The 16205-nt window shown below is 40.2% G+C and overlaps 1 protein-coding gene across 2 annotated transcripts in view; it reads right to left on the bottom strand.

Moving 5' to 3' along the window:
* The window catches only part of LOC122861485 (leucine-rich repeat and fibronectin type-III domain-containing protein 2), a 128517-nt gene that overhangs the window by 80464 nt on the left and 31848 nt on the right, over nucleotides 1–16205 (bottom strand). For both annotated transcript variants that reach the window (XM_044165945.1, XM_044165944.1), the window contains one exon: nucleotides 4706–4834. The gene's annotated coding sequence lies outside the window, so the exon portion shown is untranslated. The remainder of the gene's footprint in view (nucleotides 1–4705; nucleotides 4835–16205) is intronic.

Here is a 16205-nt window from a genome sequence, read left to right as displayed (position 1 = left end):
AGCATGTACAACGTTGATATTTGGCGTCTAGGCTTTGATCTCGTCACTCCCCACAGGGAAACACCAAGCTCAGCACAGCGGGGAGTGGGGAGTGATGGTAACACCTTCCCCCATAGAGAAACCAGTGCCAACATTCAGTGCCAATGCAGGAAGTAGTATGCCCTTTATGTAGCAAAGCATACAAGTAAGGGTGTGGAGGTCGGGTGGTGGATAGGCATGTAGCACATCTGATTTTCATGCAAGAGACTGTCCAGCTAATGTTTGCTTTTTTTAACTGTAACCAGACTCTTCCCCTAACCTTAGCCAAGTGTATTAGTTGCCTAACCTTAACCCCATTCCTTAGCTATGCCAGCTAAAAACAAATGTCAGGCTGTGCCATCAGAACTCTACACCGCCATCAAACAGGCACCCCTCATTCATCATCTAGCTACTCAAGCTCACCCTAAAACCCACCAAAATCCACGAAAACATCAACAATGTCAGCCTCTCATCAGCAATCAAATCTTTCATGCTCCCTAAAAAAACGCACTCAGCTGAATGTGTATGGTTTTAAACTTGTGTATTTTGTTTGGTTTTTGCTCCTGAATTGTAAAGCCCTTTGAGCTGTATTCTGTGCATGAAAGGTGCTATATAAATAAAGTTCATTCATTCATTCATTCATATTTTATTTGACTAGGAATCAACAAAACTAATACTTGTTAAATGCTGGCATCACAAGTACATTCAAAAGTAACAGTCGCATTCTTTGCCAATCTGTGTGTTCAACAAAGTCATGACTTCAAAAGTGGAAACTTTAAAATTGAAAGATAAAAAGTCTAATCAACTCTGTAACCAAATAGCCCCAGCTCATTACAACCTAATACAATCAGTCCACAGAGAGATAGACTTCACTTACTCACTATGTTGAGGAGTGACATATTGAGATCACATCAATATTCCATTGGCTATTATTAAAATTCATATTATGGAGGATGGAGTGTGGTTGGGGGTGCACTGTAGGAAGATCTTTATTTGGCAAATCAATTAGTCTGTGTTTGATGTGATAGACTGAATACTGTCCTCCTCCAGGCAAGGAGCCTGTTTCTGGACAGACAAAAAGCAGCAGGAGAATCGGACATTTCCTGGAGATTTACTGATTTGTTATTATTACTGATATTCACTGATTATTACAAATGATGTAGTGATTAAGTTTTTGTCATTATATAGATTGTAGTTCTTAGGTATTCATTAAGAATAATCACCTCTATTTAGATAGAGTTGAGGGGTAAGTTAATACACCTGGCACAAATGTCTTAGCGCTTTTTTAAATGTAAATACCATTCCTTACAGCAGCTTTGGGTGTGTCATGCATATTCAGCTAAAAGTGTTCAACTTTGACTAGTGCATTACAAGTACACCTTTAAGAGCAAATTGGCAAATAAATCTCCACAATGATTTTTTTGGAGAACCTCTGGAGGGGACGCACAGACTGAGTGGGCAAACTCAATAAAAGCCAGGAAGATATGCTATTCTAATATACAACCAAAAAAGTCCCAACAATATTATACTGACACCATATGAGTAAAATATCATAAACTTACTGTAGTAGCGAGATTTAGCATGTTAAATATTTACCATGCTCACTATCTCGGTTTAGCCCGTTAGCATGCTAACACAAGTACAGCTGAGGCTGATGCGAATGTCATTAGTTTTGCAGGTATTTGGTCATGAATCAAAGTATTGGATGGTGGTGCTAGATGAGAGAGAGTCAGAGAGAGAATCACTAAAGTTATTACAATGTCTGAAACCAATTTCATGGCAATTCATCAAATAGTTGTTGAGACATGTCACGTAAAACCACAATGTCAACCTCATGGTGGTGTTAAAGGAAAAGTCAGAGGCTCACCAAAGCCATCCAAAGTTGGATAAAGTCATTATGTAAAAATAAATTACTGAGAGACAGAAGCATATTGAATTACAGTGGATTCACAGTTAGTGTATGGTCACACCAGCTCCTGTGCAAACTTCTTATTTACATCCTAGATGTCATGCATATTAAGTATATAATATACTTAACGGTTGTCGACCGCTAAGTACACATGTTTCTGAAGGTCAATAAAAGTACATTTTTCAAGCATTCCTTTCAATTTCAAGCACGAGGGAACACAACTCGTGCTTCCACAAATATGTAATGAATTCCACATGTGTTCTTATTTCTAATGCAGGATATAATGGAATTGGTTAAATAAACCACTTTAGGAAAAATACTGTAAATGAGGCAATTTGAATGTGTAGAGGTGTTTCCTTATTTTCAAATGTACTGTCCAGGAGGTGTATGATTAGGTAAATGAGATTTGTTTCATGTAGAGGCTGATGGATCTCAATGGCAAACTGAAACATCACTGATGTGAAACTTTGTTTAGCTCTAAAGGTTCATATTAGACGTTTATATGGCTACATACCACACAGCTCATTATTTTTAATTAGCCCTACCTTATTTTGTCCATTAGCATGGGCTTTACCAAGACTGCTGCTCCGTGTCAACAACTGCCTGAGCTGCCAATAATGTTTAACACTACTGTCGTCAAACTAGAGGCCAAACGTAATATTATGTATTTGACTCACTTAAGTCCACAGATGTTAATGTCTTGTCAGGTAACAGGCGTAATACTTGATATAACTCATTTGTTTATTATTTCTATTCTCCATCCTGATGAACTCGCGTTCTGATGGTCATGCTCACTGTGAGTCCATGAGCAAGAATCACTTCTGAATGAAAAACACTGATATCTGAAAAGAATTTGGACTATTCAGGAAGATCAGCAAGCACGATAAGACCAAATCAAATCCTCTGTGAGTCCAATATCGACTCATTTATCATATATTGAACTGAATATCAGCTCTCCCTGGTATTAAATTACAATTTACAGTCTGTCTGTGTTTTCAGCTGACCCTGCGTGTCCTTCACAGTGCCCTGGGATTCTCAACCTATAAAACAGGTATTATTATCCTCAGCTAGTGATGTAACTTGGTGGAATATTCTACAAGGACTCTGTGCCAGGCACGGGTCCTAAGGGGAATGTCACGGCCCTAACCTCATCTCCAGCTATCATTGGCTCGGTGTGAGCTGTTCGCAGTCACCAGGAAGCAAAATGAGGAAAATCGTAGGGAAATTAGACAGACAGAGCAAGCAAGGAAAGAAGGAAGGGACAAAAGACAGAAGGGAGGAAGGAATAAGAGTGGGAAGGAAGGAAGGAAAGAGGGAATGAGGAGGGAAGAGAGAGAAGGATGGAAGGAACAAAGGAAGACAAGGCAGAAAGGAAGGAAGGAATAAAAGATAACAGAGGGAAAAGAAAGGAACAAAAGACAGGAGGGAGAATGGAAGAAAAGATGGAGAGAAGGAAAGCAGGAAGAAACCAGAGACTGGCTGAAGGAAGCAAGGAAGGAAGGAAGGAAGGAAGGAAGGAACAAAAGGCAGGCAGAAGGAAGGAACAGAAGAAAGGGATAAAAGGACAGAAGGGGGGAGGAAGGAAAGAAGAAAAGACAGACAGAAGGCTGGAGATATGTGAGGGGCTCAGTTCATGCAGGTCTGATTGATTCCTTCCACAGCTGTCTGTGCTGAATCCCTCCTTTCTATCACTGCCTGAATATACAGGGATATGAAAAGGTTATGGCTGGCCAACTCTCCTTGAAAATAAATAAGACAGGAAGAAAGAAATAACAGTAAAAACTGAAGTAAGCAAAGAAATACTGATGCACTTATGATCTTGGAACCAGACACTTTAGGTTTACTTCCAATGCTCCATTTGCTCTTCACCTTAAAGCAAGTCTAATCGACCTGCAGTGCAATGACAACAATGATCAACACTGAACAACTCCATATGCCTGATGCCCTGATGCTGACACATGTAGGCTGAGGAATTACACAGCAAGCATGATCCTGTCAGGAAAGCTTTGCAGGACTGGAACTTAAAAAAAGCTTTTTGAAACCGATGTCAACATTCATATAAAACAGGCAGACATCCAGGCTATCACTTTTCTTTCTTTTTTTTATAGCTATGACTAAATAAGCTGTAAATGCAACACTGCAAATCCATACGCATGCTTCAGTAACTGTAGTTGGCAACATTCAACGAAGGTCACAAGTGGCTCTCTCTTCTTATGCAATTAACCCAATTTCTCAGTGAGGCAGCAATCTATGGGGAAGCAATTAAAATCCAAATTCTTCCCAGTGTGTGGACTTCACAGGGAAAAAAAACCTTGCACAGCCCAACGTTTGTTTGGAAGCATTGATTAGTGATTTTATTTAGATACATAACATTTAAAAAAAAAAGGGATAAAGGACAGAAGGACGAAGAAAGCAACACAAGGAAGGAAACAAAATATGAGGGAAGGAAGAGTGGATTCAACTAAAAGACTGAAAGAAAAAAGGAAGGACAGAAGGAGAAAAAGAACATTTGGAAATTGCCAATTAACTCTTTCATCTGAACAATGATTGTTAAAAAAAATCTATTATTCTGTGTTAGATATTGAACAGATTCTTCATTTATTCCCCCATTATTTGATCATAAGGGTGATGCAGCTTATGCATAAAATCTCACTTGGCTCCTTAATACAAACACCAGCCAATAGAAAAGAAGATGCTCCCTCCATCTATTTATTTGTTCTCAAACCTGACTCTGTGTGTGAGTGTGTGTGTGTGTGTGAGAGCGTACTGTGTACTGACCTTGAATTCCTCCTGCGGGCAACAAACAATACCAAGTCTTTCCCCTCCTCCTACGGATGAACGGTGCAAGGTGTCGTCTCTGTGTGCGCTGAGGAAGAAGTCCTCCACCTCATCCGTTCACTCTTTCACCTGCGGGAAAACAATGAGGAGAGGCAGAGAGCAGGAGAGAATGAGAATGATTATTTGGAAGGAACTGTTTAGACGCGTAACAAAGAAAATCAACATAACAGCAAAGTGTTGGTGCCTACACATTCTTTTGTGATTGTTGTGGCTACAAATTCTGAAGCCCCTAAGGCCATGCGGGAGGGATTTTAATTCAGTGGGGGGTGCAGCAATTACTAAAAAATGTCTCATGGCGTGACAATACCAGCCAATCAGTATCTAGTATTTGACTGTGAGGGCTGTTCTGATTTGTAATTATTATGACTGGGACAACTGAGACATTGTTTCTGGAGACATATGGTGCATTAGCAAATAAACCAACACTATCTGCATGGCTATTGTTATTTTGTATTTGGGTGAAGTGTCCCTTTTAAAAAGTGAATAATGACAACAGAATACTCTTTTGCATTTTTGAAAATACTTACAGCTTTTATTAGCCAGGAACCTTTTATCCTGGTGTCAGTAAAATGCACTGTGCTTGTGCCTGAATTTAATCTTATTAGCTGGCAGTGGCTTTTTTTTCTCCTCATTTTAATTCATCTTGTGTGTCAATGACCAAACCAACATTTTAAATCACTTAAATCTATGATGCATACTGTATATTAATAGGGATGAGCCCGTTTTTTGTGTTGCACCACCACTTTGTAGGTTGGTTTAATAAAACAGGTGTATTTTTAAACGCGCCTTCAATCATCTCAGAAGGCTCCTCTAACTCACTGTTGCTTCCCACCATGCTGCCCTACAGGTCTTGAAATGAGGTTGCCACATCATAGAGCCTTGGGTCAACATGTTAATTGGGGGTGCCTCTTTGTGTCACGCTGACTTTGCAAATCACTTCAGCGTGTTTTCGGGGTAGGTGCCTGCAGCATATATCACTCAGCCACCATCCAGCTTCACTTGGAGCAAAGTGCTGTGCCAATTATTGCATGACACCGCCATCCATATCTGTTCTCTGAGAAATTCATAATTTATGACACATCCTCGTTTCTGCCTCTGGGGACCTGAATGTTATTATCCTGTTAAAGTGAGATCTGATTGGGCAGCTGCTATCTCAGTTGCTTCTTTCAAGTAATTTCTTCAAGTACCCTTCTATAGTCACTATAATGTATCATCGTCCAGCAGAACAGACATCCAGTGAGCCAGAGCAACACCAGCTATCCCGCTCTCAAAAACTGTAAAGCTCTGGCTGAGAATCACTGCTTTAGGGAGTTAGCTTTGGTCCATTCCTACAAAATACAGTAGAAATAGTACATAAGCTGCTCCCGTGTTTTCGACTTAGCCTGTGTATGTGTGAAAGTGGCGTATTTCACATGCATTTGATGAACACAGTATCATTCAATGGTAAGAAATGATTGACATTAAAAACACATATTCAAAGGAGTACCACAAGCCGAGTGCTATATTGTCCCATTATATTCAAGAGAAGGCAGACATCTCTATGGCCGATTTCTCCAGAACTCGGCAACTCACACCAAAACAATCTAGAGGCAAACAGACTACAGGTAAGAGAGAAAATATGTATTTTTGATTTTGAGATGAACTGTCCCTTTAACTCAATCTAGCCAATGCTAATTTTTTTAAAAACGTACTGTACGGTTTGTGTCATTACGCCTCTAGGCTACCTACAGCTTTGTCAGCTAGCACAGGATGAAAGGTTAACAAGGAATGTTACAAGTTTCAATGCATCACTGATTAACATGTGAGTCAGCAATTATCTGTAATATAATCACTCATCTTGGCGAACTGTCTCAATGGTAGATTGTATGTTGCACACGGTGTCTTTTCTCTAACAGAATAACAGTTTGAGTGCTGTCAGCAAAGAATATCACTGAGCACCCCTCTTTCTTTGAATAGCACAGCGAAAAGATAACGTTGCATTTTGCTACCAGATGACCATGTGTGATTGTTTCACTGCTGAATAAAGACTTGATTGTGTTGTACGATTCATACAAGACTAAGACATCAAGCTGTCATGAATGGCAATAGTGGTTAGTTTTGTGGTACACTTCAGCTTTAGAAAAGCCAGGTAGGCTGCGATTTGGTACCTGAGAAATCACATTGACAACCCAAAGCTTGTGTGTGGACATCTGTTAAAGAACCTACCTTTTTTGCTTTTCCTTGCCTGCCTTTAGTTATTGCCTCAGTCATTTGCACATGATAACACTTTCACAATCATCTCACCAACCCCAGTCCATTTACTTTACAATAACACTGCCATTGTAAATGAAAGCTGTCTATCTCTAACAAAGACTGTTAGAAAATGTGATCTGAACTACAAAGTGACGGATCCAGTATGCAGTTTTTACAGATGGCTATCAAAATTAACATGACTTTATTATCATAAAGTTGGACAAAACCAGTTAACCGCATTGTGACTGAGTAGTATTTAAACTCCAAACCTTCCCCTGTAGCTCTGTATGAACTTAAAACCGAGCAAGCCCAGAAGTCACAACATCCGAGGGCTTGTTTGATCTATCAAAATTTGTATGGTAGGAGAAGGACTGTGTCTACTTTTTTATACATTGGGGACTTAAAATGCATTCGCACACCAAGATTTCTGCTTGGTACCCGCAGCGGCAAATAAGCACATCAGCTTGAGTCCATCCCCCTCTCTCTTTCTCATATTTTCCAGTCTATTGCCTGTCATTCCACTGCTTCATTGAGCTGTTCTCCCCTCTTTGCAGGAGATAGTTCTGCAACTCCATTAGCAAAAAGGTTGGCTGAGAAATCTGCAGGATTGCACCAACTCTCAGGGACTTGCTACTTACTAGTTACTCCCTAAGGTGATGCCATAATTCTTTTCTCTGCCCTATGAGATACCAGAAAACACTGGGTGGAAAATGTTGCCATGAAATACATTCAATTCCACTTTTGCTTCAGAACAAAACTTAAAGTGTAAATTGAGGTAGTTCCCACAGACTACATCCATTTACAAGGCCTCATTTTGTTACTTTTGAGATAATGCTGGTTCTGGTCATATGATGTATCGTCCAAAAATGTTAATACCTCTTCTGAATGGCTACGCTCCAAGGTGGGGCAAAAAGTCTGCCATTGCAGCCTCCTTGTGGGTGCATTATAATGCTCCCTGATCTCTCTTCAAGAACTCTGTTTTTGCGTGTCTTATAGTCTTGTACAAATTAGGACGCACCCACTTTCTAGACAGTCTCTCCCTGAAAGCATTCTTGGTGTCGCGCAAACAAGAAGTACCTAAAGTAGTCATGTGAAGAACGAAAAAGAAAGCTTGAGAGAGAAGATCAAACAATGCCTTAATTGCCCCAACCCCAATCGCAATGTAATCTGAGCGTGACTGTCCGTGATTTTGCTGTCGGATTTGTGTTTCAGACACTGTTCCAACAAGCATACCGGCCTTCAGTGGTAGAAGTATTCAAATCCTTTACTTAAGTAAAAATACCAATACCAATACCACAGCATAAATATAGTTATAGTTAAATGAAACCATGTGAGAGGGAAAATGTCTGTTCGATAGACCTGCTAACAACTCATAGACATCTGAAACATGACAAGGAGGTCACAAGTCAAAAAAGGGTTGGGAACCACTGATTTAATCTTTAACAATCCATTTTGTTTTATAAGATTATAATAAGTGAAGTAGAGTAGAAGCATAAACTAGCAGAAAATGAAAATACTCAAGTAACGTAAGTACCTCAAAATTGTACTTAAGTACAGTACTTGAGTGAATGTACCTTATAATAACCTTAGTCAGCATACTATACGCTAAATGTAAGCATGGTTTATGTCTTTTAGGGACAAATGGATAACTTAGGTGTTTAATTTGCTAATATGTGGACACTCAGCCTGTGTTGGTGGTATATGTAGTCCACTCCAGCACCTCCATATTGCAGAGTCTGCCCAGCAGTGCCTACGTATACCAATATGCATTGTGCAAAAAGTTCTCAACGGCAAACTCTCAGCCCAGTCAGGGTTTGCCAGTGAGCATGTTTACCTGGCTGTTAAGCTCCTTATCACATCTGCCTGCACTTCTTATTGCCTGACAAATGTGCTAACACAATAGACACTGCATGTACTGTTACAATAATGTGGCAATGGCTCATTTTGAGCACCTAGGAAGCACAGGAGAAACATTTCTGTGTTGGCTAAGTGGCCATGGCAGCTATCCACTCTGTACAATTATAACTCCACCAAATCACAGTGATGGTAATGAAGAAACAAGTTATTAGGTGAAAGAAACACTTGTTCCTCGTGGTATCGGGGTGTTTACAGACATTTTCACACACCATATTGTCTCATTCTCCTTAGTGGTGTTAGTAACAGAATCCAACAAAATCTAACAGACCACACTGAGACTGTGATGTACTGACGCAACAGCCCTCAGGTGTAAAGAAACTTATCTCAGCCACCGTCCACTGACATCAAAATGCATCTGTGAATGGACTGAGGCAAACTACAGTGAGCTACAGCCACAGAGAACATTGGCACAGATATGATGTCGCTGTGACTGGATATAAGATTCAAAATTTGTGAATGGGTCACTCTCAAAAACTTTGCGGTTACTTTTACAATGAAGTACAAAGAGAGTAGACCTACTGGCCCTGAAAGCATGATCTGAGTCCATGGCTGTCCAAACATGCTCCTTCAATCTCCTGGGTTTTTGGCTGAAATAAATACACCTGCTTATGGATTTACTGTGTTCCTGGACATTTCTTGATCAAAGGTATGTTTTCCAGACTGCTGCCATAGAGGCTTTAACACTTGTCTACACAGCCAGGCATGCACATTGTTGATGCATGCAGGGTTTAATGTGATTTCCATGTTCTGCTTGTCAGCATTACCTGACAAAAAGCCTGTAGACCCCATTTAGATCATGCATACTACAGATCTGTGAAAGTGTGTGTGAGTGTATAGACAGATCACAGGGCTGTAAGCATTTACTAATGGGTTAATGGAGATTTTTTAGACCAAGCTGAGAGGTTTTGGCAAGTCATGTGCAAAGGTAAAGGCCACGGTGAACTTGATTTACAACTCTTGATTTATGGGCCAATAGCCAAGTCTTTGCTCACAGAGCTACTGTGAAGCAAGTTGTTAAGCTAGGGGTGGTGTTAAGAAGTACTTGAGAACTACTGCAGCCACTGACCCCACATATGCCCTCTTGGGTCACGGCTCAAACTCTTCTCACAGTCAGTGACCTTGCCTCTGCTCATCTATCTCTCACTCTTTAACTCAGTCTAGTAGTATGAACATCCTGTGATGGTTGAACACAATCCACCCAGTTTGTTTTTCTTCTCTTGTGTGGTCAGTGGAATGCCACACAGCTCATGCCACAAAATTACATTTCTGTCAGCAGGATGAAAAAAAAAAAAAAATGAAAAAAAAATACGGTGTTGTGTGCTCTGGCAGATGCTCACAGTCTGCAATGACCTGGTCTGCAATGACCTCTGCACTGTCAGTCCACGTGGATTGACAGTTCCTGTGTACCAGCGCGCAGGCGGACAATGCACGGAGGAAATAGCGGGATAATAATGAGGGAAGGGAAGAAGAGAAAACAGGTTTTTGTGTTTGATCAAGAGCTAAGGTCAAAGAGTTCATTTACATGGTCTCGCAGAACAGCACACTCAAGAACAGACACTCCTGCAGATACATGCACACAGACACAAATACAAACACACACATACCTCGCTGCTGCTGCTGAATGCTAATCATTAACAGTCTGTGCCTGACACATTTGCTCCATCCCTTTTTTTTTTTGAATTGTCATCCATAGCAGTGATTAAATGACAATGCGACACACCTCTTCCGTCAATCCAATTAGCATTTTGTACACTACACAATCAAGGAACGTGTAACAACATGCAAATAAGCATACGGGGGATTATGAAGCTCTTTCAGTGTTAAATCCCATATTCATAATAATAATAATAATAATACTTTATTTTTATCCAACAGAGGAAAGTTGGGCCAGCATGGCTCCTATCCCGGCTGTCTTTCCTCTCCTCCTGGGTGATCACAGCAGCTGCCGTCGCGCCTGCCTGGTCCAGTTGATCTGCTACATTGTTTTATTTTATTTTATTTATTTTACATGTTACCCTATTTTAATATGAATTTAATTATCTGTTATGTTCTATGTGTGTAGCATGAAGGGACTACAAACTTTCATTTCACTATACAACTTTGTGTTGTAATATTATAAATAAATTACCTTGTACCTTGAAAAACCCTCAGCAACCTAGAAGCTCCTGCAGGAACCTCGGACCACCACAGTGGGTTCCAACGAGCTTTTCTTCAGCTCACAGCTTCTGGAGGAACCCTTTTTAATTTGAATAAGTCCTCGAGCACCTTGGAGGGTTCCTAGAAGAACCAAGTGCCTAAAATTTTAAGAACCCTGGACTTTTCTAGGGTTACCCAATGACCCCTTTCACCCATGAAAGCTCCTGGAAGAACGGTTAGTGATTTTTTTATATCTCAGTATCAAGGAAGCAGGCATGCACACACACACACACACACACACACACACACACACACACACACACACACACACACAGGGCTTAGACATGTTCACACTTTTCCAAGTCTTATCTACTCATTCATTCTTTCAGCTAGAAACGGCGTTCAAATTTCTTAATGTTCCACATCTTTCATACATTTGGGATATTATTCAGCTGTTAAATCCCATTAAAACATTTTAAAATATAAACTTTTTGGAAGTTTACATTTTTTAAATGTTCCACATCTTTCATACAACATTGCAATTAACATATTTATTTACTAGGCAATAGGAATTACACACATTGAGTAATGGCCTGCAGTTTGAGTTTGAGTTCAGCTTGATCTCTATTAAATGAACTGACCCAGGACGGAGACAGCGGTTAACCCTCCACAAGTCAATAACGTAACAATAAAGGCGACTAAATGTTGATTGTGATTGATTATTTCTCTGCAGGAAGGAAATCAATGTAAAAAGGGTGATGATCTGAAAATCGATCAGCAGTATGAGATGTAAAGCTCAGCAGCTGGTGGATTCTCAAGTGATGTTCTTTGTTAACGAATCGGAGTATTTTCTGGATAAAATAGAACTCTCTACCAGAAGCCAACCCTAAACTCTACTATTACTTGGCAGTTGTAGTTTGCATAAATGTATATGTCGGACAGACTTTTCAATGTATGCTACAACAACGCTTTACCTTACACCCACTGGAATTGAGTAAAGCCACAATGAGACTACAATTGAGAGTACATTTTAGGGATGTGTGCCTTTCTCTGCCCTCATTACTGAGACACCAAGAATCAAAATGCCTGAGTCCCAATTATCGTCACATCAACACACAAATGTACATCCAGCAGAAGCAGACAGGGGCACATGCATGCAAACATGGGCATAATTCACTCTCTTGCATGTAAGTCACCACTCTTTTAACCGCACACACAAACCAAAACCCATCCACATCTGTGAATGCAGCACACAGACACAATAATCATATTGACTGCTTGTGGCTGCTTGTGACTTTCGCTCAACGTGAGGTTTAAGTCATGTGCCTGGCTCTTCTCATTAAGCTAATTCAAGGCTTTACTCTGTGGCCAGCTTGAAATCCCAAGCTTAAGAACACTATGTAGCACAAAGAGGTAATGAGGGGTGAATCTACTTTGTGATGCCATGAAAATGCCTCCCTAGGCCCTGCCAGCATCTTAATAAGGCCAGCCTTTATTCACCTAGCACTGCCAGTAAAAACAGTGCCAGTACCCAGCAGCCACCTGTTTATGCCCATAGGTGGCTGTGGATAAGAGGAAGTGTGCCTTCTGCTCTCTCTGGTCGGAAGTCAACAGCCTCCCATCATACTTAATCTGTCCTGTGGAAAGTTCTCATAAATCCACAAGTAGACTTTCTAGGGAAGGCTTAGCCATCAAAGGACAGCCTCATCTTCTATATTTCAATTGTTTTTTCTGACACTATTATATCCAACCTCTGAACGCTGCAGGTGAATAAATGCTCTTTCTCCCCTTTTCTTTTCTCGTGTTTTCACTCAGCTCTTCCTTCAGGCAACCCAAATTGAGCCAAGCTTGGCAGTCAGAAAAGCAATTTGTTAAAGGACTGTGGAGTGCTCTCGTCTAATGTTTCATTAAATTATCCCTATTCACCCGCCTCTAGTCTGTAGTAAAGCCTCTTATGGCGGTACTGGGATTTTGATGCAGCGGGGCTGAGGTCAGTTGCAATCTGATATTTCTTTCTGTGGATGGAGAATGTTATGGAGCCACTCCAACTGGGGTTGTAAGGGTCAAGGCTTTGTTTTTGCCATCATGTGTGACACTGTGTCCCTCCTGCTGCCCAGCAGAGGCTAACACAGACAATTAGGCAGCTGATAGCAACATGAGCTACACAGCATGGTTGTCTTTGTTATTTCACACATCACTGTTTTGGTGGACATAATTATTTTCACGGTTGTTATTAGGTTCCATGTGTAAAGAAGCTCATTCATTTTTATATAGGTCCACTGTTATGCTCTCACATATTCTCACACACACCTACACACACACAGAGAGGAGCTTCAACTATTTACCTCCTGTGTATCTGAACCACATCAAGTTAGCCTGTTCCTATTAAAGTGACACCCTAATGATGGAGCTAACGTAAACCACTGCCCTGAACTTGACCCCCAATGTGCAAGTGTTTTTCAAAGGCAACATGTCACACAACATGCTGCTGAAGCTAAAGGTTAGCAATAGCTACCTGTCCTCTTTAAGGTACAGTTTTCAACTGCTTGGCCTTTCCCTTAAGGCAGAGCCGTTAGCATCTGTAAAGGCTGTATAGCTGCTATTGCTGAAGTAGCTGCAGTGTGTCCTCAGTTTTCGGTGTTTGCTTATTAAAAACAGAAAAATGCTTCCATAAGGCCTGAGGCAAACTGGTATCTCGGAGGGCAAAAGCACAGACTGCACCATGTAGCCTACCTGCAATGTTACGCCTGGATCACATTTAATCTATAATGGATTTGTGCTGCTAATCACCTGCATGTAAGTTTCATGTGAGTCATGTTAAGTCCTGTAATTTAAATGTGCACGGAGAAAAATGATCAGTTTGTGTTACATAAACTTTTATAGCTGATTTACAGACAAAATGTTCTTTTCACATACACATTTCACATACTTCCTTTAGTGTAAGCCAAATGGCACTCACTTTACAGTACGCATGCAACACTGTCACCCTGATGCAGTGCATTTGCAATGACACACGCTGCCGTAATGGATTCTCTCATTTGAAATTAATGAACTTCCATTGGAGAGTAATGCATTCCATGTATGATATTACATTAGTTTGTGGCCTGTGCCACTTGTCTTGCTTACTTTGTAAGCTTTATTTGAAATTCTTCCAACCTCTCGAGGTATAACTTAAACTAAGTCCCACGCTCTCTTGCCTTCTTTGTACGTACACAATGCATGTTAGCCTCTTCCAGTAGCATGTAATTCACTTCCCCACACACTAAGCAGCTCAAGTAAATGTCACTACCTCTCTAACCTGAGATGTAGGGACGGTAGGTGTGGTGGCTTGTCTCCAAAGGATAGTGGCCTCTTCTGTTTACTGACTATAAACCCACGACAACAATGATTTCCATTCCAGCTAATACATGTGTAGTGTGCTAAGAGCAGACTTAATACATAATGCTTAACTGAAGGACAACAGCAGGCACTTAAGGCACCACAAAGCCCCACCTTTTGTCACTGTACCTTTACTTAATGCTCTTTAAACCTCCACCTTCTCATGCAAAAGAAGAGGAGAGAGAATAACACACATCAGAGTCTGACAGAAATACAACACAGTAAGAACATATTGGCCCTGCGACCTTGGATATTTCTTTACACATTTTGCCGGCATGACCTGAATAACAATCTGGCATGTGCAGGAAACCATGCTGATGTGCTGCACATGTTGACAAGGTGACAATGTTTTAACTCAGCAGTTGACCACATAAATTAAAGTTGCAATATGCACCTTTACAGATTACAGTACCTTAAAATAACAGGAAAATTACCGAGAAATGTGTTATGTGCCATGAGTAAATACAGCATGCTCACATAAAATGTCTCAACAACTATTGGAGGGATTGCCATGAAATTTGGTACACACAATCATGTTCTCCACAAGAGGAACTGTAATCATTTAGGTGATTCCCTGACTTTTCATTTAGTGCCATCATCAGACTGCTGACGTTTGCATTAAGCTTTAATGTGTGGCATGGCTGTAGACTATTAGTCTTGTTCAGAAAAGGGATGAGAGAGGCACAATCTGAAAGTGTGACACAGAGTTTCCCAATTAAGGAGCAGAAAAGAAAAAGGAAACTCTTTTTGCATACTTTCTTGCTGAATGCATATACATTCAGCTGAGATAATGAAAGGATGGATGTGTGCTCGGATAGATAAGGTTATCGTGGCAACATAGTGGCGTTCTTTTACCTCCTGACAAATAAACCAAAGGTCTTGAGTATTGTAAAAAAAAGAAATGCATTCATTAATGCGTCATGTTTTTCTTTTGTCCATTTATTGTTGCTGATTAGATTCATGAAGTAAATGCATTTGGCCAGATAATGACAAAAAGAATGCCTGAAAACATAACTGAAAACATTCATGAACAAGTAATGACTTTACCCTCTCTGCCCAGTTGCCGTTAGCTATATTGTCTGCTTTTTCCTTTGACAGTTTTCTTTGAAAGGCAGCCAAAGCCAAGTGAGACCCAGGAGTGAGTGCCCTTTAAATAAGACTCCTTCTGCAAACTGATCCCTTGTGTCTTCTGACCTTTTGTCAGTACAGAAGTGTTGGTCTTCACAATGGTTAAAGGGGCACCAACTAGGTGCAATCATTTAAATTTGGCTATCAAAATTATCAAAGATAATCATAAATAATAACTTTAATTAATAAAGTCCTTGGGGGCACCACTCTTCTTAAAGAAGAGAAATGATAGCCAATCAATTGATTGAGGCTCATGTAATATACTAAACTATCAATATGGAACTGATTAATAATTCAATTAATAACTATAACCAAAATTACCATTAATAGCTAGTAGGTTGAAGGATTTGGAGTTCAACATAGAAGAGGTTGGCAAATTATTCACTCTTATGCAACATTAAAGACAACAGAACAATTATACACATTTATTAAAAGATAAACAAAGCAAAATCACACACTTTGAAGTCAACTCTAAATGCGTGTGTGTGTGTCCAAAATGGGTTCAAACAAAAGAAATCTAATTCAAAATGGCAGCTGGACTGAGCAGCGGCCGCATGATTAGACAAAGAAAGGAAATTCAAAATAGCAGCAAGGCTATGTATGTTAAAGAGTGTGGCTCTGTCAAATTGGAGTGTATGTGTGAACGTTG

The sequence above is a fragment of the Siniperca chuatsi genome, linkage group LG15 (assembly GCF_020085105.1).
Source record: "Siniperca chuatsi isolate FFG_IHB_CAS linkage group LG15, ASM2008510v1, whole genome shotgun sequence".
Lineage (NCBI taxonomy): Eukaryota > Metazoa > Chordata > Actinopteri > Centrarchiformes > Sinipercidae > Siniperca > Siniperca chuatsi.
This window is presented reverse-complemented; position numbering and strand designations above follow the sequence as displayed.